Below are 26,367 nucleotides of genomic sequence, written 5' to 3' on the forward strand. Positions count from 1 at the left end.
TTTTAATTCTTACACTTTTCTACCTAGAATATTTATTATAATATGGAAATAAATTAGAAAGTTTGGTTTGAAACTGTTCGTGCATTTCATATTTAGCATGAAATAATCTAATATATACATGTAAAAAATGATATATAATATATGCATGTAAATATGTAAACAGTTATGTCACGATTAAATGTATTCATTTAAGTAAAGTAACTGCAAAAAAAAACATTGCAATTTCACTTTAAGTACAATTTGGATTTGTTTTTTTTATTGAATGAGAAAATTAATAGATTTACAAATAAATTATATCCATTTTAAAATATATTTTTATTCATAAAAGTTGTCATTCTTTTAATGCACATATATTGATTTAAAAATAATAAATATCTGGAAAAATTTATTTTAAACCATCAGGAAATAAAACTTTTAGACCTTTAGACTTTATTACCTAATGACATCCTGGGTTTTTATTGCACTTTTCTTTAAAGTATATTCTTATAACGGCAAAATTAAAAGTATAAAATTGGTATAAAATTTGTTCTTACGTGTTCGTGTAATGCATTTTTACAGTGTGTATATGAAGTACCCAAAATAAAACTATTTATAGGATGTACGCAGCATAAATTTGTGAAACAATCATGTTGATTTGGAATCAAAAATAGAGCTGAGCACTTTTTTCACATCAACCTCTAGCTCGTTTTTTAACCTTCAGATAATCATCCTGCATAATTACGAATAAGAGACTGTTAGTCTAAATTTATATTTTATAAACAAGTTTATATCAGTAGATTTATTTACATTTTCTCCCTGTTAGACAGAGAAAAAAAAATTTAATTGTGTACAATGTTTTTTCATTTTTCTTAATTTGCATCAATAAACAAGTCTAATTTTAAAATTTTAAATTCATTGAATTACATTCCTGAAGTTTATAGTCTAAAAACTTTCTACTTTAGTTATTCAGATAGGGTAGGAATTTCTCAAAACTTTCAATATTTTATGAGATATAAATGAATATTGCAATTTATTTGTAACAAATATTTATGTCCTGTATAAATGCATAAACCATTATACAGAACATTATTTATAAATTGCCATTATTTAGAAATGGATATTATGAGAAAATTATATTTTTTTCCTTGAGAGTTTCTGAATTTGAAAATTTTTTATGTAGATAATTATGTAGATTATGTAGACATTGTGTTGCAAATTTTAATTCCTTTAATTGTAGATTGCTCCTTCCTGTCAAATATGGTATTATTAAATCAGACAATCTTTTTAGATTCTTCATCCAGTAGTACTTCTAAAATCGAGAGCACAAGAAGAATCCATATTTTTAAACAAATAATAGGCAAAATCCCAATATTATGTCTATGAACATTACTGATAAAAGCAAAGAAAGAGAATCAAAATTGGATTCTTGTTCCGTGGTGTCGTCTGCTTACATGACACGCAAAGAACATATGCCGGGTAAGCATTCTTATCTACTCTACCTAATAATTTTTTCCTCTACCTCTGTTGTGTTTACTTATTTTCGTCCTTCTAGTATTGACACTCAATTTTCTCCCAAAAACTTGAATATCATCATTTTCCCAAGGAAAAAAAACCGAAGAGGGGACGAAACACACGCCTTCTTCCCAGTTGTTGACTCAGCCAAAATTTTCACGCCCTCTCTCCTACCCGCTGTAGTTTTGCATAAGCAACGACAAGGGAACTGTAAATTTGGCGGCCAAAAATACTGCCATCTGAATACACACAACGTAATGAGATTCGTAAGAAGGTTGGGGAAAGATATGACTTCAGCAAGATTATTTTGAATGCACAGCGGCAGAAAATTTAAGCCAAGTCCCTGCATAGACGAATGCGAAATGACGAAAGTTGAAAATTCTCTATTCTTGTTATTCTTGCATAAAATGGCCACCTGGGGCATATGAGTCAATCCTAGGGAAATTTTCCAGAGAGTTTTTGCCCTCTCTCCACCAATAGGATTATTTGTAGGATTCCAACAAGAACAGCCAGCTCCTGAAGAGTGGTTGGATCTTCTTTGTTGTTTGGAGTAAAGGGCAGAACAGGGAATTATTTGGCCCTGCACTTCATAAAGAGTTTCTACAGCTGCTTTTGGCGTACAGAAATGAGATGACTTTTCCTTTATCTTCAACCCTTTTTATAGTGTTCACTCTCTCCCTTTTCTTACACCCCCTCAGCTTTGTTTCCCACGCGGTACTGCTGCTGGTGGTTTTGCATAATCATATTTTTGCGGGCTTGGAGATCATAAAGCGAAGGGAGTAAGGTCGTTGATTGCGATATTGTGGGATGAATTCGAGGGAAGGAAGGTGTGCGCATGTTTGGGGTAATCCTGTGCAAAGAGGGTTGCGTTTTATGGTTCGATAGCGCAGTTGGAGAGAAGGAGGGAGGCGTGACAGCCTATGAGAGAGAATGTGGAGATAGCTGTGGTAAAATCAGGAAATCTTGTTTGAATGCTAGAGGCTGTACAAGCTATGGAGTGGTCTCACGATTTTTACTTCTTTAACTTTTGTTACTGGAAATCCCCATTTCTAGATTTTTTCATGTTTGATTCATTTGACGTAAGGCGTCAAGTTAATCAAACATGCCATTTGAAAAATTTGGCATGTTTGATTGATTTGAATTTTTTTTTTTTTGAAAATTTACACAAACTACACGATAATTCTTATTATTTTGCAAGATATTTGTAAAAACAAAGATATTAGGTATGTTAAAAAAGATAACTAGGATTTTAAAACATTTAAATTTCGTTGTTGATTTAATACGAGTTAGTCAGCTTGAGAAAAAGGAAATTAATGAAAGTTATTTCCTCAGTAGAGTTAACTTTATAATTATAACCTCAGTTAGTTTAACTTTATATTTTATACAAATAATTGATAAATATTCAAATAAAATCTTGATTTTTATACTGACACATCGATTACATAAATAACTTGGCCTGTTATTATTTATTTGTTTACTTGAAATCTTTATCCGAGATTTTGTATCTTAAAAGGGGGAAAAAAGAGAAAAATTCTTTGCATAAAATACATAAAAATATCATTACCTATTTAATTCAATAAGACAATTTCTTTTGTCATAGGTAATAAAGAAATGAATATATTACTCATTTTATTAATTATCACTTTTAAAATCTCACGATTTCTATTGTTAATAAAAGAAAATTTTTAGATTTGAATTTTTGGCCTGAAATTCTAACAATAATCGTTGTTGTACTATTGCAATCATATACAGTTATTTATATATTTTTATATGATTAAAAATTACATACAAAGCAAATGAGTTGCTCTTTTTTTATGCAAAAAATTCTTAGAAATAATTTTGGAATCTGCCATTATTACTTTTCTAGTACAGCTTTGAATTTTAAATCTCATACTATATTACAAATTTATTTAAAAATATTCTAAAAAAACAGGGCATAAAGTTGAGTTATTTACATAATAAAATCCATTTTCTTTTAAAGTAAATTATATATAAAAAGATTTTTGATGAAATGTGCATCTTTTGAAATTTTTTTTTCTGTGTAACGTTTCCCAGCATTTGATGTTAGGAAAGTTAAAACTCTGAGTATATATTTCCGAACAAATCATTTTTTACACTATTTCGATAAACAACATATCAAATATTTAGAGCTGTTGATTATTGTTTAACAAATAATAGATACCTTAATTTTGCAAAAAATGTGCTTCTTGTTCCTTAAATAAAGGTTAAATACTCAGGAAAACCCTTAGAAGAAGTAGCGATACGAGAATATTTTCTTTTAAACTTTTGCTGTTTTCTAGATATTATTACGAACTTTTAAAGATGATTTTTCTTTCGCGGTTCAATTCATAGGAATGAGTTAATTTTGTATCATCATTTATATATCTTGTATGATACATATATACACATATATACATTCAGAAGAATACATCAGTCAACTGTTGCAAAATTTACCTATCAGTAATAACATTCTAGTAAATCATTAAAAGTATAAGACATTTTGAAGTTCTTTTTATTCCTTCTTAAAATTCACCGTCTTTTTTAGAATACCCCATAAAAGCTTTTTTACTATACCCCCATTTCATTCAAAATTCTAATCCTTCAACCTTCAAAATTTCTCTTTAAGATACTGAAGGATCGACTAGTATCATTTTTTTTCTTTATTCATTATTTCTTTGGCTACGATAGCGAAAAAAAATCCACTCTTAGTAACAGTATTACTTCCTCCCTGGTATATGGGAAACTTAAGGATCGAAAAATACCTCTGGCGCGATCCAGGCTTTTCTAATATAAGGAAATTGCTTTCGCTGTCCAACTTTAATCTCTCGAATGAAGCCAGGGACTGGGGGGGGGGGGGAGGGATAGAAGAAACAAAATTTAAGCTATTTAATAAAACTCCCCCCCCCCCTTTTTCCTTCTCCAGAGCGCTCATATTTCAACTTCCTTTCTTTTGAAGCCCTCGTGTTGACACATCTCTCATACTGCCCTGTCCATTTAGCCCAACGACAAGAGAATTACTTTGCCAATCACAATAAGGTTTTTTTTTAGTCAACGAAAGAAAAAGATAAAGTTCTTCAGAAGAATAGGGGACAGTTCATCCTTGTCAATTTCTTCTTTTACTTTCACCATCGACTCTCTATAGGATGAAGAAAGAAAGAAGGAAAGAAAAAAAATGATGATAAATAAAAAAAGAAAGAAAGAAAAAGATGACGAAGAAAAAAGATTTATATATAGAAGTTTATATATGAAAGAGAAAGGCAGTCTTTAAAGTTAACTAAGACGGGGTGGTGAAGTGTTATATCCAGTTTCTAATGCAAGGGCTTTGTCTAGATTCTTGAATTACTTGGAGTGGCTCGGAGTGGATGGCGCATTTCTTTATCCTTCTGAGTGGTAGTTATACTTTGAAGGATGAGAGGAGGTTGGATCCCTTTCTTAATTTGAAGTTGTCTCTTTCCCGCTTCAAAAAAAAAAAAAAAAAAAAAAAAAAAAGAGAAAAAAAGATGAATGAATGAATGAGAAAAAACAATTTTGTTTTTAATTGATCGAAGCCCTGATGTCTTTTGGAGCCCTTGATTTTGGTTCTTAATTGGCCAAAGAAGTTTAACTTTCCCTTATGGGCACGAAGACATTTTGAATCCTTTTTTACCTCGCATATACGATGGTTGGAAGTCCGGACAATTATAATTAAAGTTACTATTTTAAAAGTTACAGATTAAAAACCATTGGTTAGAATGAAACTTATATTTGACATATTTGACTTATATTTGACAAACTTATATTGACAAAACGAAAAGTTATTTCAAAACAGGTGAATCGAATGAATGGAACATTTATTGGGCATATCAAAAGCGTTTTTGTTTCTAGAATGTTATTAAGGAGATCGCCTCGGTTTAGTTGTTGTATTATTTATTGCAATCAAGTTCTTTTTGCTTTCTCAAGAATATTATTATTTCTCTTCTACTGAAGACTTTAAAACGGTTGGCGAATTTGTAGGAACATTTCCCTCTCAACTGATTTTCCTTTGAGTGCTTTCTTTATGATAACTCTCACAGTACTAGTAATTTATTCAATGGTAATAGTGTCATTTTTCAATAATCTATAGTATATTCTTTATTAGTAAGCAACATTGTAAAGAAAAGAAGAAATAATAGAGAAGATGATCGATAATTCAATTTTTAAAGTGGCAGCAGAAAAGTGTAAAATATATTTTTAAAAAGGTTGGAAGAAATAATTTTTTTAGAATATTTTGTTTCTATTTGCTAAGAACTGAATAAAATCAATATTGTGAAGAATTATTAGAAAATAATAATTAAAATTAATGATTAAATAATGATCGCTTACTCACATTAGATACCATTTTTAAAAACATAAATATCTATTTTTGTTACATAGCTAGGAAACTAATAAAATAATTGAATAATAGAAAGAAAAATGAAGAATAAATAAGGGAATAAATGAAGAATAAATACTAACAGTGTTTTGATAACACTTTATTAGAAAGTAGTTTACAAACATATATCATTGGAGATGACAGGTTATTTTACAGGTTTAACTATAGAATAATTTACAATAAAATTTTATAATATTATTTTATTTTTTTATGTCAGTTTTTTATTAATGAGCGTAACATCGAATGGGAAATGTTTTTTTTTTAAATATGATGTATATTTTCATCATTAATTGTATGTTATCATTTGTATATAAATAAAAAAATTACATTCTTTCAATATTCAGAAACACTTAAAAGAAATATAACAGATTTTCTAGCATTTAACGATAGAATAGAATTTGCAAAATTAACTACGAATCAAAATGATATAAAATATTTTGAAAGCTTTTGAAAACTTTTATAGAATATTGAATAAAGAATACCAGAATAATAAAAAAAAGGAGTCAATAAAGACCATATTTTACTTCTAAAATTTTGTTATTGCTGTATGTAAATAATCTTTCTATAAGTCTCAAATAGATATTGAATTTTGGATGAACAAACTGTATCAAAATTAAACCTTTTATTGGAATGGAAGCTTCATTTCTTTTATCATTATGAATATATTTATTCACTTTAACATATTTTTCATATATAAGGAACTAATTTAAATAAATCAAATTGACTCGCCATTTTTGCCTTAATTGTCTTTTTTCCCTGAATTATTCTATCGATAAATTTCTTACAATTAGAAAAAATGATTATGTAATTTATAGTTAATTACACATATATAAATTCTATCCCATTTTTTATAAATTATTACACATTTATAATTTATATATATATATATATATTACACATTTATATATTGTATGCTATTTTATACTGAATTAAAAATATAATAATTAGGCGCAATAATAATTTCTTAATCAAAAACAAAATTATCGATGGTATATTAAATTCTATCTTCATGAATCTAAAATTTTTAGAACTTTTACAGAATATTCTAACAATTAATTCTTTTAAATTTGTATCTTTTATTTAATGTATAAGATTTATTTATTATATTTTTAAAAAACGTTTAAAATATAATATCTGGTATTTATTTATTACTTAGTAAAATAAAATGTCCATTTTTTGAAGATAATTCGGACCGAATAAAAAAATAACTATTAAACATTAAAGCTGAAAGAAAATCGAACATATTTCATGCAAAAAAACAAACAAAAACAGAATTACAGTCATGGCCAAGCGAGTAACATCTGAAAAAGAAAAAGATTGTCAGAAAAACTACTTCTTCCTTTCACACTGCTATTATGACGCATGGATATTGAGAAAACACTCCCTCTCACCATAATTATATTTGGACAATCGATTGACCGAGAGTATACACCATTAGGGAAGGTCCTAAATAATACAGCTAAATGAGAAATGTCGAATTAATGATTCGTCATTACTTCTTCAGTTCGATCACGTAGCTGTTAATTATCTGCAGCTCTCAATGCCTGTGCACATGTACACATTAGAGTTCTTTGCTTCAGCTGCGCTCTATTTAAGTGTATCAGTTACAATGTCAGAAAAAAAAACCCTAAACTCTATAATTTTTTGTAGCAAACTTTAGAAAGCTTGTATAATGTGTTCATATGTATCATGAAAAGTAGAAATGTGCATATTTTTTCCTTTGGTTATTTAGATATACAATTATTTTGTAATTAGTTAACAGTAAATAAAGAAAAGATGCAGCAGAATTTTATTTTGAATTAAATTGTATTTTATTTTTCTTATCGCAAGTTAATTCTAAGAAGAAATTTCATACATTTTAAAAATATAGAATCGCATAAATTAAATTTCAAAGGATATTTCTAGTTTCAAAATTTTCCGAGGATGTTTTTAATTTCAATCTAAATTCTAAATGAATAGTATGACAAAATATATATATGAGTTTTAGCAACATGACGAAGTAAATAATGTCAAATAGTATAATGTTAATAATAAATGTTAGTGATGATGTTAATGTTGTTAATAATGTTAAATCTAAATAATTAATGTCTTATTCAATTTTAAATAAATTTTGATCGTATTTAAAGTACACCCCCCCCCCAGTATTAAATATTAAAAAACATATGTTCCGTAACTTTAAAAAAATTATTTTTAGTTGAATAAGTGTGAATTAATGTGAAAATAAGAAGAGAACGAAATTTTTTTTCATCTCTTAAATAGTTTCACGTTGAAGGACTTATTCCATTTAAATCATTGCGAGTAAAATGGAAATATATTTGGAAATATTGTTTAAGTAAAAGTTTATGCTAGTAACAAAATTGCTGCGGAGGAATTTTTTTTTCCTTTTTTCCTGTCAATTCTTCTTTTTGAAAGTTACCGTCGTGTTGCAAGAAAGTAACATTTAACGTTCCTTTGACAGACATGGTAGATAATTTAGTTCATTCAACTGTGTCTACGTATAATTCGAAATTTAATTTTTTGCAAGTTATTTCCAAATAAAATTTACTTAATTAAGAAGTCTTATCATGTTTGTTAAAGCTATAAACATTTACTACACAACTTGGGCCTGAAATTTTTTTTATCAAAATATATTTATAACATGATATAAATTTATTTATCTGAACAAAAGATTCATATTTTTTTGTTTGCGTGCCATTTATGATTAATTTCTTGGATTACGATATAAAACGGATATTTCACGACTGTAGTATAAGATCAAAACAAACATATTAAAAATACAACAACATATTTTAATTCTGAATTAATTATATCATGTTTGAAATTTTTATTTCATGGATTTAAAGAAATCTAATAGATATAAAACACTAATTTCAGGGGATAAAATCTGTAAAATCAATCTCAAGGTAAACGATTTGAATGACATTTATTAAAACATTTATAAACACAAAAGTCCTTCTATGTTCTTTGACCTTATAGCAAACTGGACATAACTTTAAAACAATAGATTTTACTCTTATTGTTGATACTAGTTTTCCATTTAAGCAAAATTTTCTAACTTATAAACTTAGTAGAATTGTTTAATATCAATTTAAATTAGATTAATTAGAAATAAATTTTATTTCAAACGTTTTTAACGCAGTAGGTGCCCGTGACCAACATTATTTTCTTAAGAAAACTTGTCAAAGTCTAAAAAGCTCTAATGGAATATACATTAAATGATTATTATATAAAAACTAAGTAAAAGATAATTTGTTTAAAGACTATATAGCAAATAGAGAACATGGAAAACGCGTTCGATTGAGGGCTTCTTTTTAAATATACATAACAATATTTTTTGTGAAATTCTATTATAAGGAAAGAAGAAATGCATTTATATAATATTGTTTCGCAAATTTTTTCCGAGTTGTGATTATAACGTCCTTTTGAATAATCTTCCACGCCTACTAAACCTAATTTAGAGTACGGAAATTTCTCGCCGATCCATGCCGGACCTGTGCGGTGCTTTCCCGGCGTGACTCCTTCGGTTTACTTCACTGAATCAATCAATATTTAGCGCTCTTGTAAAGATAATCTTTCTTATTTTGTATTTTTTTCTTTGATAATTTAAACTCTTATTGATGATTTGCATTAATTTCTTTCATAAAATTAACATTGTTTTGTGATAGTTAGAGGAAGAACATGTTTTTATATTCATTTTATGAATTTTAGCGATTTTTGAAGTTGAGAACTTTTGTAGAGATTTTTATTTACAACTAATATATTACGTTACTATTCCTAAACTTATTAAAAGAAAACGGTAATATTGTTAAAGAAAAAATTATATTTGTATTTCCATTTCTTTTTCAAAGATATCAAATACATTGTAGTTTCTATCTTATATTTAAAATTATTTTAAACGGTATACTTGATTAATAATCTTGTTTCCATTGTACATAAAAAGTAGTATTTGTGTGGTACAAATTTAAAACGATATAACAGATTTTAAAGAAATTTTGATAAAATATCGAGGATCATTTTAAAGTGAATTTTTCTTATAGAGTTTTATTATAATTGAAATTAAGTATTTATGTAAAAACATATTAAAATTGCACAAATATTTTATTTGGGAGTCAAACAGAAATATCTATTTTTTAAGTATGACAAACTTTTCATATTAAAAAATTTAGATTGTATAATGATAGAGTCCTAAAGTCTTGTTTTTAAATGAAAAGCAATTCTGTCTTTGTGAAAAACTGAAACTCGAAGAAGATAATTTATATTCCTGGAAAATGATACATTTGCCTTTTATTTTTATGCAAACAAAAGACATTTCATTAAACAACTATTCTTGAATTAGTTTTTAGCTTTTTTGTCATTAGTTAACAAGAAAAAATGTTTTATTTAAAAGGTTTCATTATTTAAACTCTTTTTGCTTTTATTTTCAGTTCTTCTTTTCTAGAATAATTGAAAAGCTTATGCAAAATTGTGTAATATGAAATTATTTTATTTATTTTAATTTATTAACTTTTAATTTCCATTTTAGAATGCAATTTTATAATTTTTTGAGATCTTTACTTCTCTTTTTCCTTTTGCATCATTTATGCAAATCTGTTAATAATGATGAAAAAGTTTAATGCCAATTACATTTACAAATATGTTATTTGGTAATAGATTCATACTTACTCATTGATGGTAAATGAAACGCCAAATCATTCCAAAAAAAGTTGTTTGAATATGGATTTTAAAATTATTTTAAACGATATAATTTATAAATAATCTTGTTTCCATAGTACATGAGCAACAGTATTTGTGTGGTACAAATTTAAAACGATATAAAAGATTTTAAAGAAATTTTGACAAAATATAGAGGAAAATTTTTGAGTGGATTTTTTATATAGAGTTTTATTAATTATGCTTTTAATAGTATTTATTATTCCTCTTGAATATAGTGTTAAACGATTTATAAACTCATTAAAATTATTTTAATTAATTTCATGCAATTCATTGTCCAGTAATTAAATTTTAAACTTCTTCCCTCTTTTACAGACTATAGCTTCTATTAATTGGTTTAGCCAAAATGATAAAAGAAAGTTCCAATAAATATATCCTGGTCCTTCCCCTTAAAGAGTACTCCAGGCCCAGTTTATTGTGTAACACCAACTCTGGGCCTTCCGTGATAAATGCCTGCTCTCCCGTGTGCCCCCCTTCCTCCTAGCATGGACATCCCCCCTCTAACATTTTGTGCGGTCACTAGCGTACCATACAACGCCACTGAGAAGAAAGTAAATTGGATAGGAATCTAAACCACCGACTAACCTCGTTAAGGCGTGAAGTCCACTCCTAAGTCGCTCATATATCTTTTCTTTTCTTTTTTCCCTTTACTTCCGTTGCCTATTCTTCCTTTTTCTAACAAGCCGAGGTCTTATTTCGACCTCCGTGTAGAAATCGGAGGGAGATTGCAGGGTTTTTTTTATACAATGAAAAGAGGAGAAAGGTGATTATAGGTAATTAAACAGTTTGGGTTTCAGGATTTGGGATCTTAGCATAGGCTTAAAGGAAAAAAAAAGTTTTCAGAAGGAAAATCTGTGAAATATTCAGGTGGTCCCTTTAGAAATAGGTGGGAACTGAAATGATTTCTTTGACTAGAAAATGATTTTTTTTTTCATTGAAAGAAAAGGTTTTAGAAATATTTTGGAGAATTATATTAAATGGTCATGTTTAATTTTTAATTTTTTTAATTTACACATATTTTTATAGATTTTATTAAACTTTGATTTTTCTTTTTATTTTGTATATATTTGAATTTAATTTGACTCTGGGGGGATTACATTTTTGAGCATATAAATTTATAATCGATTTTTCAAACTGTACCTGATGAACTAGATTTTCGAAATATTATACACTTATACAATTAGATTTATGCGGGGTAATTTATTATTTTAATAATTTAAAAACTAAATCCTTAGTTAATGAGAACATTTAATTTAATTTTGATTTTCTACAAATGCTGCTACCTAGTAAATGATTTAAGAAAAAAGAAAAAATTTCTAGATTTCTTAATATTTATAATTATGAACAATAAATTAAAGACTGAACATCAGAATAAAATTCAGATTGGAATTTAGAAAATAATTCCGAAGTTTTTTGACAGGACATTATGAAAAATCCTACCTTTCAAAAGCTAACAGTATTTTGACATCGGAATGACTTATTTAATTTTAATAATATATAATTTTGGGTATGAAGAAATAAGATAATTCGCAGCTATGATTAAAATATGCTTTACGAACACCGTGGAAATGAATTATTTATATTTTAAAGATCAGTTAAGTAATTTACATCAATTTGTATAATTAATTAACCATTATTTGTAGAAAAGCATTGAAAATTACATCAATTTTTATATTCTGTAAAGCATTGTGTTAAGATTTTCGCATGCAAAATTTTTTTAGTTTCCAAATAAAGAGTGTGATACATTTCTTTTATTCACAAAATTCTATATTCTACTTTTTATTAACAATGTAAGACGAAAGTTGATAAATTATATAAAGTTTCGTCATCAATCATTTCTTGCATAAAAGTGTTAATGTCTATAAAAACAAAAACAAAAAAGTTATACATTTCACGCTTGGTTGAAAAAATAACAAACTAGAAACACTATATGAACTTTGAGGCATTATTGTTGCTGATTTTTCCGTTGCAATTATGATAATCACAATCATCAATCACTTTCTAGGACAAGAATAAAGTTTTCAGATTCACATAACCTAAATGCTAATAAAAAAAGCAAAAATTGATTTGTAGGAGGACAATCCATAAGAGTCAGCTTATTATCAGATTTGATATGTTATCGTTGAGTTAATCAAAAAAACTACTGAGAAAAGGAATGCTACAATAAAGTTTTAATACCATATTTGAGGCTGACACAGTCATTTAAATTTAAAAGTGAAAACATAAATTATTTTAAAAAATTTAAATAGGATAGATGCCACTAATAAAAATGTTTCAAGGATCAATATTTTGTTTTGGAATAAAAGAGCCCGTAATTATCATAAAATACACTATATTACAAGAAGTTTCATTATTTTGCAATTTTCATATTAAAAGAAAAACAATTAAAGAAAAAATTTCAATATTGCCTCGTTAGAAAAATTATGAAAAAGTGTACGAATAATTCACAAAAAATAAATTTTAAATATAAAATAAATTGCCAATTTTTTTATTTGCATTCCAATTATTTTAATAGCTAAAATTATTTTTCTAATATAGATAACGTATTTCTGTTTTTATATCATTGCTTTTTTTTATCTGAAATAAAACTTCGATTTCAAAAATCCATTTTCTTTGGGAAAATAGGAAAATGATCAAATGACCTTTCCTGCTTCTTTCATTCAAGAAAGGTGTATGAAATTTAAATTTGAAAAGACAATCAAAAGATATTTTTTAATTTAGAGAAAATACTGATAATTACGTATTTTCCTTTTTTCAAAATTACTTCTATGATCATTACTTCAGTTTAGAACAAAAGTTGCTAAAGAAAGAGTTAACAAATACCTTAAATTGTTTCAAAATTTTGATTATTCATATCGAATAAAGGTTTTAATATTCCAATATTTCATCTTTACAAATCTATGCAAGAAGCATCAGAAAGATTCAAATCAGTGCATACTATAAATATGCAATTAAAGACTTTCCTAATCAGCTTGAAATTGAAATTACTTTTCTTATACAAATCGAAGATTTTACTCAAAGAAATGAACAATATGGTCTAATTTCTTTCATTAATCTTATCTCAATAGAGAGCTGCAATAATTAAGCGGAACATTTCACTTTATTTATGTAACAAATAGTTTTATTCAATCAAATTTAATATGATGGAGATGCATTTTAATATTATTGGGAATTGAAAAATTGGAATTGAAACGAATATAAAATTATTTGCGATAATTGACTAAAAACATCTTTTTGAATTTTATGTACTTAACTGGGTAGAAATAAACATTTAAGAATTAAAAAGGCTATATGTTAAAGTCAGTAGTCACAGGGAAACAGAGACTCTTTGGATGTAAATGTTTTTTTAAACTTAATTAGCTATGATAATAATCATGACTATCTATCATAAATTTCACAAACATAAATAACAGTAAGCTACTTGGTAACTTGGAAAAAAAATCAGATTCTTCATAAGCAAAATTCAAGACACAATGCTTTGCTGATTAGGAAGATTGTCATCTGTCGGGGATCTAATTAGTCAAGATACTCATAACTGTAAACCACAGATTGAATGAGGAATAACATTCATAGCAGCTAAACATACAAGAGAAAAATAAAAAGTGTCGATTGAAATTCGACAGAATTAAAGTCAACTAAATTGGTGAACTTAAAAAATTAAAAATAACTATGTGGCTAATTAAAAATAATTATTTACATAAACTGATCATTACAAAAATTTAGCGCTTGCTAAAAGGTGGTATTTTGACAATGAGATACTTCCCCCAAAATTAATGAATACCATTCATAGTAATAATGGATTTCAATATTAAAATTTAGGAATGAAAAATCATTAAATGGTAAGAAGGCTGCAAATTTAATGCACCAGATTATTTAGAAGAGATAAAAGATAACATCAAATTTCCTCCTTAGACATATGAAATTTGAGTGGATTTTCAGAATATTTATTAGAAAGAATATTATTGTACAGCTCTCTAAAATTTATTTTAAATATTTTTTGTTCGAAATTATGATGAATTAAATGACATATTACAACTTTAACTACAATATTCTTGTGTAATTAGTGAATCTAATTACTATTGAATTTATAATCTAAATCTGAATTTATAATCCAAAATTAAACCATTCATGTATGCTAAAATTTGATTAAACATTCCAGGTTATCCCAATAACCCAACTATTCTAAGACCTTTAGTATGAACTAAAACGGAAAGTATCATTTAATTAGATAGAAAAGAAAAATCACAATTGAGAATTAAATATGCATAACAAATACAAAATAAATCACCCTTTCCAGTATACTATTAGCAAATAGTTATAATTTTCTTGACAATAATTAAAAAAGGAGATTATTGTGTAAAAAGTTAAAATAGCGACACTAAAACCGTTGGTCATAAAAACTGAGTGACGATTATAATGTAACACTTTCGAAATTGGTTGGATAAGTTGTTACACCTTCCTCATGAATATTCTTATATATATTAATGGAAGTCATGATATCCCTAGTCATCTATCATATATAAATAAGCGATGAATTAAGCCGTAACTAAATTTACAAGAAAAGAATTTTTTTGAAAGAAAGGAGAAAGCGTCCACTCCATCTTATTAACAACATCGAATTCGAATCTCCAGGGATAGATGAATTAGAAATGACTACGAAAGAAAATGAAATTAGAAAAAAAGAATAAAGAAAAAACGTTGATAAAAGTCGTTCGTCACAAAAATCCTATTTATTTCTTCATTTCTCCTCTTAGTGAAGGGAGAGGGGAAGAAAACATAAAAGCGAAAAGCCATAGAGAAAAAAAAATTCCTTCCTAAATTTATCATGGATTTTTCCACCCAAATAAATGAACTGCCAGTCCTCAACTGACAAGAGGCCTCTGAGTGCGATTTCAAGTTGAGACAGAGCAACAAAAATAAATAATAGAACAAAATAAAACAAGCCCGGCACGCAAAATTTTTGGTACCGCAAACATATATAAATCTGTCACTGTGTAGCGAGCTAACTTTACTTTGATTGGAGAGGACTGGACGACGGTCATCAACTAGTGCCGGTTGCCTATAACTAAGATTTCTGCAGAGTATTAAAGAAGCTGGAATGGAGAAGAGAATTTTTTTACTTTTTTTGCCCCTTTTATGGAGTTTTTTTCCCCTTCTTTTTTTCTTTCTGTTTTCTTTTGTTGTCGGATAGGTCCTAGGGTATATAATATTGATACGAAGAAGAGCTGTTTGTAAGGCCATAAATATGTGTTGTCGAGATTTTTTTTTATGTGTGTGAAAAAACGTTGACTCGCCTTTATATTTTGGATTTGTATAGAAGTGATAGCTTAGATTAAGACTGATCAAACATTGGATTTATCTGATTGTTGTAATTCAAGTCATATTTTTTATTCATGTGATGACAGTCTAGCGGATTGTATGCAGAGAATATATGAAGCATGCTTTTTAAATCCCTGGTAATATATGACAGTTTTTGCGACGGTATAGAAACACATTTTTTTTAAATACACGATAAAATATGTCATTACATATAAGAAGAATTGAAGCATAATTTTATTCTCTTATGTGAACTTTTATTATTCTCAGAGAAAGTACTCAATTTATAATGGAATTAAGGTACTTAAATTTCATATCTTAATTTTTAACCATTTGCTATCTAAAAAAGTTATTTTAATAATAAATTTTATAGATCATTTTTAATATTTAAAAATTATTTAATTTTTTCATTTTCATCTACAAATTTTAACTTAGAAATATTCAATTTTTTTCCAGTGCATTGCTGCAATTCCATTCATTTTTTATATTTGCATTTTGGGCCTTTGAAAAAAATGGTTAAAAATAGATAAGTTGTCTTATTTTTAACATCTTAGGTAAAAAATTTATTTCTTTTTTATAAATTGAAAATCTTAATTGGAAGCTCTTAACTATAAGCTATATAATTCATATTTATTTTAAAATCATAATGCTTCTGTTCTCTGGTATTAATCTATATGCCATTTGTTTAGCATTATTTATGAAAGAAGAGAGGAGAAAACTAGTACTCTCTCGACTTAGGAATTATTATCTCAATTATATCACTACTGTTTACAAAAAATGAAAAAAATGAAATAATGATTCTAAATAATCTAGCTAATAAATTTCTACATTCTAAAAAATAGAATATTTTATTATTGATCTTATTAAATCAATTTAAAAATATCAGCATATATGACCAAAACAAGGGCATTTGTTTCTCAGATTTCGCCTATGTATGCGAAAGGGCTTATAATACATTTCATGTTTTAATTCTTAAAAATTATAAGTAATTTAATGAGGTAATGATAGAAAACGAATGCCGTAATAGAACAATTAATATATTGAATAACCAACCACAAGAAAATTCCTAATAATCTCTTTTTAACTTAAAGAAAAAATTTCTAAAGCAAAAAAAAAAAAAAAAATCATCACGTGGCAGTCAATTCAGATTTGTGCTTCCAATTTTATTTTTATAGTTGAAAATAATAATTAAAGTAAAATCAGTAAATAATTCAAAATGTTTATTAATGAATTCATTAAATCATGTCAGATATTTTTATATGAGTCTTTGAACTGAATAAAGATGAGTTTTTCCAAATAGAATGTTTCCTCTCATTAGGAGGTAAAAGAATTTAGGAAATTAAAAGGCTAAATCAGAAAAAGTACAGTGTTTATATATTAAGTTATATAATGAATACTAAATTCATGTATTTAAATATAATATAAATTTTTTACAAGATAATAATTCATTATGCCAATATAGTTTTAAAACAAAGATTGCAAATAAATAAAGGATTTTTCTAAAAGAAAGGTTTCTTTACAATTTTTACAAGAAGAGTTAAAAAACTTTTGTTTCAACATTTTGAATTTGAAGCCAGTATTGACGAGTTTTTCGCATTATTCTTTTGTCAGTGTAGAATCGATTTTTTAATCGATATTGCAGGCGCAGGGGTGCGAAAAAGGTCATCGCTGCTACATCGGAACGAAAAATATTTGATTTAATCGATGCACAGTATTGACCGATTCCTATCCGGGTAAAAGACGGACGGACAACAAGCTTGCATACTTCTTTTTGAGATGCAATCTCAGTAAAAGCATTTATTGATTGTGAAATGTTTCGTATCAATGTTGTTAAATATTTTTAAAAAACAATTAATTAAAAAATTAAAAAAAAAAGATATTTTTGTGAGCTTACCCCCTACTATTTTTTTAGTTTGACGCTTTTCAAAAAAAACTTGATAGCCTTTTCTATATTTCATTCATGCATTCGCATTCTAATTAATGCTTATGTTTACAAAACGTAAAATGTGTACATTTTTATTTATTAAGCATCTGTTGTTCAGTTTATACTATCACATTTCAAATGATTTTTTTAAATTTTTAAAAGTTGATAAATGAATTGATCATACAAAGTGAATGGATGAACTTCAAATTAACAATCTTCACTTAATTAATGTTCAAATAAGTCGTTAAAATACTGCAAACATTTTATTTTTTATTCATTTTATTTTCAGAGATCAATTGCATAATCTTTTCTTTCTCAAAGCTTTTTCTGAAAATAATGAAATAACCTTAGATAAATTTGAAACATTAATGACTGTAGGCAAAAAGTTGCCATCCTTTATGATAAGTTGGAAAAAAAAATTAATTCCACATTGGGTGTCGGCAAGTTCCAATAATAATAATAATAAAGATATTCACTTTACAAAAATTCTATATTGCTTTTTTTTAATTTATGTCCTTTTATTCATAGAAAATATTTAAAAATGGCAAATTTAACAATATCTAAATTAATAATTTTCATTGGTAATTATATTTTAATTTATTTCAGTTTAAAAAAACATGGAAAAAGTAAAAAATAAATCAAGAAACAAACCCAATTCCCAACTACGTGTGATTATATAAAAATTAAGATATTCCATATTATCGCCCTATAAAACATGTGATAATTAAATAAATAGATTAGAATTCGGGATATTTGTATCATATATTTACAACAATCCGAAATATGAACTATTTCACTATTATATAAAAAGAAAAAAATAATTCTTTGTCTGAGAAGTAATTTGTTTTCATCAGGCATTAGAAATACAAAAAATCTTTATTTTGAACACGATTTTTAGATATAAATACATTCGAATTAGATATTCCTCTGAACAAATTAAGATCTTACTTTCATTCACTAAACGGTTATGAAAACCTTCCAATTCCAATATCAAATTTACTATAAGGTTGCAAAATCTCAATTATAATTTACATAAAACCAATAATACATTTTTTGCTATTGAGATATTTCATGTTATTTATTAAAAATCTTGATTAAGAATTTGCTACGATGTTTCCTAAGCTGAACTAATAAGAAAACAATTATTTCATAATTAATTGGACTGGCAATAAATATATTAACATATCACATACCTCCTATCCAACTGAGGGATCCAGAAGAGACGATGGCATTTTAAGGAAACGTTACCATTTAACTATTTCCTCACACTAAATGCCTGGATTGTGTTAAGCACACGATTTGAATGCCGCTTCCAGATCGCCTACATAAGTTATTGCCCTTTATTTGCAGAGAGCGAACCTATAAAAAATCCGTTGTATCCATTCCGCAGACACGCGACTGAGAAAAAAAGCCATAAAAAATGCATCTGGTACTAAACCACCCCTTACACTAACTAGTACGGCACGTTCTCCACCCCCTGTTACTGCAGGGGTCGGCGAACTTACCCCTGTGTGGGGAAGTGTCACATTTTTTTACCTGAATAGCTGTCTACAATAGGGTAGTAGTTGAAAAAAAGACACTCGTGTATTTTTGAGCTTGTAGGAGGGGAGGTTTTTTACTAGTAAAAGGAACGTTGTAGGCATTTTTTATAGTCAATAAGGAAATGTACGTTCGATCCAGAGTTCGGTGAATCTAGGTGAACTCTACAATTCCAATTCCAGAAAAAAGGTTTAGTAGGTTTTCAAAACATTATTTATTTGTGGCGTGTATTTTGTTTGTAACAATGCGGATTTCGTTCCCCTCTTGAGCGGGTGAGGATCATTGAACTTTTTGATCTCCCCTGCTTTTTAATTAGAGGTCCGATTTTATGTTGTAACGGTGGGTGGAGGGGGATTGGGGTGGTTATTCACACTTACGCACATGAAATCCAACGGCTGTCCACTGATGCGCGAAGGTGCATTGTAGGAAATAGGTGACAGAAATGCATGTAATCGAAATGAATCTCTCATGCTGATTTGGGAGATGTCTCTTTCAGTTTGTTCCATGGGTTGCATGATTTAAGCAGGTAGGGAATTTTTTATATTTCTATATTTTTATTAAATTAATTTTATATATAAGTATTAATTCTAAAATGTTTTAATAAGTCTGGAATTTTGGGCAATAGAAGTATCTACTGCAAATGATTACAGTTATAAACTTTAGGGCAATAATTTCGGCTGTTTAATTTTATTTCGTAGATTTTTGTTTTTGCTAAGCTTTTTTGTGATTTCTATAAAAAATTTATTCCTATAAATTGTATTACATTTGGAACAGCTTAATATCAACCACTTCCCTCTTTTATTAATATCATACTTACTTTAGTACCTACTGACTTTGGAAACAAATATTTCACAAAATGCTTTAATGCCTTATTGTTTTGGAATTGCACCTTACTATTTCAGAATGACAGTTATCTAGCATTTTCGTAAACTATTTAAAGCAATCAGACTCTTGCCACAGAAGAGTTTTAAGATATAGCATAGGAACGGAATTTATATGAATCCTTTGTGCAGATTAATTAATTTCAGCTCATCGTACATTAACCTTCTTAACTTTTAAATTTAATTTCATGAAAATTATTGATTAATCATTTAGAAATTACTTTTTCGTTAAAATGATGACTTAGAAGATGATGATAGATACTGACTAGTGATTTCCCTTGTACACGTGACTTCAATTATCCAATCATGCGCGAATGTGGACTCCCGGAAGTGTCATAAGAGTTTGCCGTCAATAACCCCTTTCTTATTCTAATTTTTTGAGATTGTTGATTCAGGGTTATCATAGATGGTTTTGACTATAAACTGAACTATGATTCCAAGAATGTAAATAATTGTGATTATAACTATAATTGTTTTGCGCACATTATTTAATATTATTTTTAATCATTTCTTATAAGAACCGAATGGTAATTGCATAATAATTAAAAATTAAAAAAAAATAATGAATTCTTTTTTTTCTAAGATAACTGCGGAATTTTAACCAGTACTAAATTGCACTAAAATAAGAGATAAAATTTAGAATCGGAAATCAGTTATTTTATTATATCAACGCATTACATTTGATAAATAATAAATTATAATAATAATCGTTAATTTTTGCCTTACTTTTTTTTCCAAACCGCAGAATATTGACATGTTTTTAAGATTTCCTTTTCATTTTATTTAGCTTGAATAAAATTGTCGTATCAATTACTATATTTGAAGTGTGTATGGCATTTTATTACTAACTGTGCTTTTAATTGATATATTTTGGTTTCTGGGGCGGTATAAATTAACTTTTAGGTATTTTTGCAATATATTAGTTTTAAAATTTTTATTAACCTTTTATTTGTATTAACAATATTAAATATTCGTTTTTGCAAATGTTTCAATATAAGATGGTAGCTAGTTCATGTGCTTTAAATTCGGAATTGTTTTAGAGAATGTGAGAAATTCACACGTGCAAATTTATTTTAATAATTTCATTAACTTAATTATTGAGAAAATATAAATGTAAAAAGTTTGTGGGGATTTCAAAATTACGATTTCGAAATTACTTTAAATATTCAATTGAAGCTACGCTTCTTATTTCTTATCCCTTCCAAACCTTAAAATTCGATTTCAGAGATAAAATTTATACAAAATACTATAAAATAATATAGTAATTTCTATAATAACACCACAATCATTCGAAATTCATAAAAATATACATCTTGTAAAAATGAATTATATTTCACAATCGATTCATGAGACCTTAAGTCTTAAGAACAAAAGGTTATTTATTTTAACTAAAAGCATTTTTACAAATATCTTGCTCTTTTGAGAGAAAAAAAATATGCGAAATTGTAAAGATTTTTGGGGAAAATTACTTAAACACTGAGAAAATTATAAAAAAAAACTCTCTAAAATTTATTGCGAATCAGAACAATGATTGCGATTTCTCTACAAGATGACAGCTAATTAGATATCCAAAAAATATAATTTTTTATGCATTATTTTTCATTCAACATTTTTTTTGCTTGATTGATTTGCTTTAAAAGTACTATTTCAAATTTTTAAGATAATTGTCTTGATGCATCATTCTATCAATTTTTCTTTATGACTTTAAATAGAATAATAAATACACGATTCCCTCATATCGCGCATTTAAGCTACTTGAGGGTTATAACATGTATGACTGAATGAAGTTAAAAAAATATTATGTGGAACCAAGCTCTACACCATGCCAAAATGAGACAGTTTGTAAACTAAACAGATATAACACTTCCATACACAATAATATTTAACGGAATCAGGGCTCAAACTTCAAAGGTATTGTAGCAATAAATTTTCGGAAGGATATTTATTTCTTTATGAGATAAAAACCATTCTTATGTTTAAACAGCCTAGATTCAATTCCATTTTTACAAATGATATTTCTGATAATTTGTGTTTGGATATCAATGAAAAAATTTAAGATGATCTTTGATATGATATTTTTATTGTTTTATAATTTTTTTGAAAATATTTTATATAATTATCCGCTTATTTTGCTGTTTAACCTTAAAATACTTACTATAAAAATCCTAAAACCTTAACATTCTTAAATAAAATATTAATTCTTTATTAATCAATATTTTTATACTAATATTATGAAGATGGCATTTGAAAAGATTCTAAAACACTGCTAAAGATTAAAGAATTTTCATTCAAAAAACTGTAGTAGAATCGAATAAAGAAAAAATAAATGTCTTCAATGGTGAATGTAAATTCAAATCCTCCTGAATTGTAAGTAAAGGAATAAACGCGACTAAAAAGATTAATAACACAAACATTCCAAGAGAAATTTAAATGGCTGAGTTAATAATGGATCCGGAAGTAATCCATTACGTATGCAAATGTTATTCATATGTTTCTTCTTTATGAATGAATGTTCTACAGAAAAGCTAAACCTAATTCCAGATGCATTATTCAAAACATGCATATGGGTGAAATATTCGAATTTGTATTTGGAACAATTTGCCTAATGTACTTTTCAAATTATGTTAATTTTGGATCTCATGGAATTTACAAGATTAGTTGCAATTTCGAAATGATTCATTGCTTTTATTTTTGAAGTGACTTGTATGATTAATAACTTGATGAGAGTAAAAAGTTTTAAATGCGTTTCGGAATAACTTTTTGCCATAAAGTATTTGATTTTTTTTTTGCCATTCTTTTATGCTACAGTAGATTAAAAACCCGGAAAAGTATTACGAATTGTTCCCTTGAATATTTTGTATTTAGCAAAATGTATTATGAACAAAAGTTATCAAATATTGTGTTTAATTCAATTACTTACAATATTTGCATATCAATTAAAATTAAGACTGACCATTTTCTAAAGATTTCTTCGATAAAATTAAATGTTTATTGGCTGTTTCAAAGAATATTTTGGTTTTTAATTAACTAGATTAATTCAGTTTTTAAAGCATTTTGATTAAATATATAAAAAGATTATAATGTCTTGTTAAATTATTCTAATTATTTGTGAAAAAGATAAACACATGGCATTAGTGAGATGCGATTTTAAAGTCATTTGTTTTAATATAAATGCACCCATTTGGTTATGAAATCTATTTAAAAATAAAAATCTAATATTCTGGATTTTTAACGATTTTTTTTCAAGTATAGAGTAGGATTTTACATTTTAACGGCATATGAACCAAGTAATTATTTCCATATATAAGAGTTATTTCCATAATTAAAAAAATAAAAGCGCATGATGAAATACCTAAACTGAGATTGATTAAACTATGTATAAAACCCTAACACACATATAAAGGTTACATAAAAAAAAACTATTGGAACGCAAATAATGCTTCGGATAAGATAACAAAGAAAAAAATTCTTAGAAATACCATTACTAATAAAAAAAATCTGATAAATAAAAATAACCATTATCACATGGCAAAAATATCTACGAAAACGAAGTAATTCGTATCTCATCACTCATACTATTCGTCTTTCAAATATAAATCAGTTACAATAAAAAAACGTAAACAAAAGGAATTAAAATCAGAACAATTTGTCAAAATTTGATCCATGGTATCGAGCACTGTTGCATGCAATATATGCACATTAAAATCTGATCTTTGAATAGAAAATGAAAATGTTTATAGCGTATAGATCTATGGCGAGTTTATTCAAGTTAGCAATATTTCAAGTTATACTGATATCAAAAATTAATATATTCATTTTATTTTTGAATGTTTTAGAAATAATATTTATAGTTGAATCTTTGATATCTGTAGGTGTATAAATCTACATATATGATCTATTATTAATTTTCCTATTATTTAATTTTATTTAATTATGCTTAAAATCGTTCGATTATTATAGAAAAATAATCAATATGCCAAATTTTCTTCTTGGAGAATTTATTTTCATTTTCGAGAAATATTTTACGACTCAGAATTCAGAACAATAACGATATTAACTTTATATCATCATCTTTAAATTTTTTTTATTTAAAGCTCGGGATGCAACTAAATCCATAGAATTTCCAACATATAAAAAATAATCTATTATCTTTGAAGAAATTTAATGTTCATCGAAAACTTTTTTTGAAGGATTTCATTTATCAGGAAGAAGCATCGCTCTAAATTAAAAACTTTTCCTATAACATACCTGATAAAAAGAGGTCATAAAAAAGGAAGAACATTTTATCTAAGAATGGCTAGAAGCAGAAGTTACATTTAATCGGTCCGGTACTATCATTAATGTTCTTAAACTCCGCCGTTAATATCCCGTATCTTCTAAAGAAATAAATATAAGAGCAAAATTGATTTCTGCTACGTTTCGAAACAGCTTCATGCCTTCCTTGATTTTACAGTATATTCAAAGAACAGAGGCTTCTGTCATTGTTAAGTGTACCATGCATCTTTAGATAAAAAATGATTCAAGTCTGAAGTCATCATTTCTTACAATCTATGGATTTATGATAATAATAACTATATAAAGGATTTGCATTCTGATGATTCATTGGGGAATAATGGATTGTTCGAATATTTTTTGATTGGTAATTCAGTTTCGTGTTTGTTGCATCATAAACAACTTAAAATTAAACATCTTTGTTAAAGAAATTAAGTTTAAAACGCGCCAAGTTGCACCACTTTTACAATAACTACTTTCTCGGTTTTTGTAGTCTACATTCCGGTTCAGAGTCTAAAATCGCCAAGGGCTATCCATTACTGCATTGGTTGGCTATATATAACGACCATGATACCACGAGTATAGTATTGGGTGTACTTTATTGCCCCTGTAGGTTGTTTTTGAGGTGGGGAAAGCCGTCTTTTTGTACGCGGCGTTTTCCAAAAATTGGACATTTATCGGTAAAAACCAGGAAAACGTACAGTAAAAAATAAAGTAAATAAAGGTAACAGTCGTCTTTTTTACAGAAATGCCATTTCAATTCTTTTTTTTTGGGGGGGGGGGCTTGTTGGAAGTTTATTTTTTATTTTTATTTCATGTACAAGGTTGTATTTTCAGTTTTCGTGTTCTGCTTTTTTTAAAGGTATTTTTCTTCTTCTAGCTTCCCCGACTTCACCTCCTTCAAAACCAGTTTATATATTGCGCTTGAAATTGAAAAGTTAAGAATCCAAATAAAATATTTGATTTTCGAGCGAATGAAATAAATGCAATTATGTTGGCTGATCAAAGAATAACACTGAACAGAGGAGAGAATGCTTTTATTGGAAACAAGTCTCTAAACTGTTATTTCTTAGTTTATTTCTATAGAAAAACTCAGTTCTCCCATAGAAAAAAAAACTGCAATCCATCACCTTGTTTTCTGTTTTGATTTTCACATAACCCTGTTTTTTTTCATATGAAACGATTTTCTCTGCCTTTTATATGATGAAACGAAAAGAATATCAACTTATTTCTTTTAGTTGTTTGCTAAATTTTCTTGATTTAAAATTTCCGTTATTATTTATGTTGAAGAGGAGTTCATTTGATCATCGAATTTTATAAAATACTTTTTTATATAAACGACAAAGACAACGTAAAAAACGTATGTATTAGTTAATATTAAATAAGAAGTTAAAATTAATTGCGGTATATTTTTATAAAGAAAAATCATAGATTTTTTTACTCAAAGTACAGGTAAGTATTTTAAGAAGCATTTATAAATTTCACATTATTATTTTCCTAATTTATTTCGTTTGCAAAATTAATATATCATTAATAAATTATGTAAATAAAAATAATTTTATTTACATAAATAAAATAATTTTATTTTATGATTTATGTTTCCATTTGCTTAAGAAAATTTAGGAAATGCATTTAAAAAATCTACCTATAAAAATTAATTTTATTTCAAAACTTTTGACTGAAAATTTTCTGTAAATTTCATATGTAATAAATTAAACTTAACTTAATAATTAACTTTTTAGTAAATAATTAACAAAAGTAATAAATTAACTTTTGTTTATAAATAAAAGTAATATTTTTGCATCTCACTTTATTGTATTTATTTATATATTAAGAGACACAGA

The sequence above is a fragment of the Argiope bruennichi genome, chromosome 3 (assembly GCF_947563725.1).
Source record: "Argiope bruennichi chromosome 3, qqArgBrue1.1, whole genome shotgun sequence".
NCBI classification, from domain to species: domain Eukaryota; kingdom Metazoa; phylum Arthropoda; class Arachnida; order Araneae; family Araneidae; genus Argiope; species Argiope bruennichi.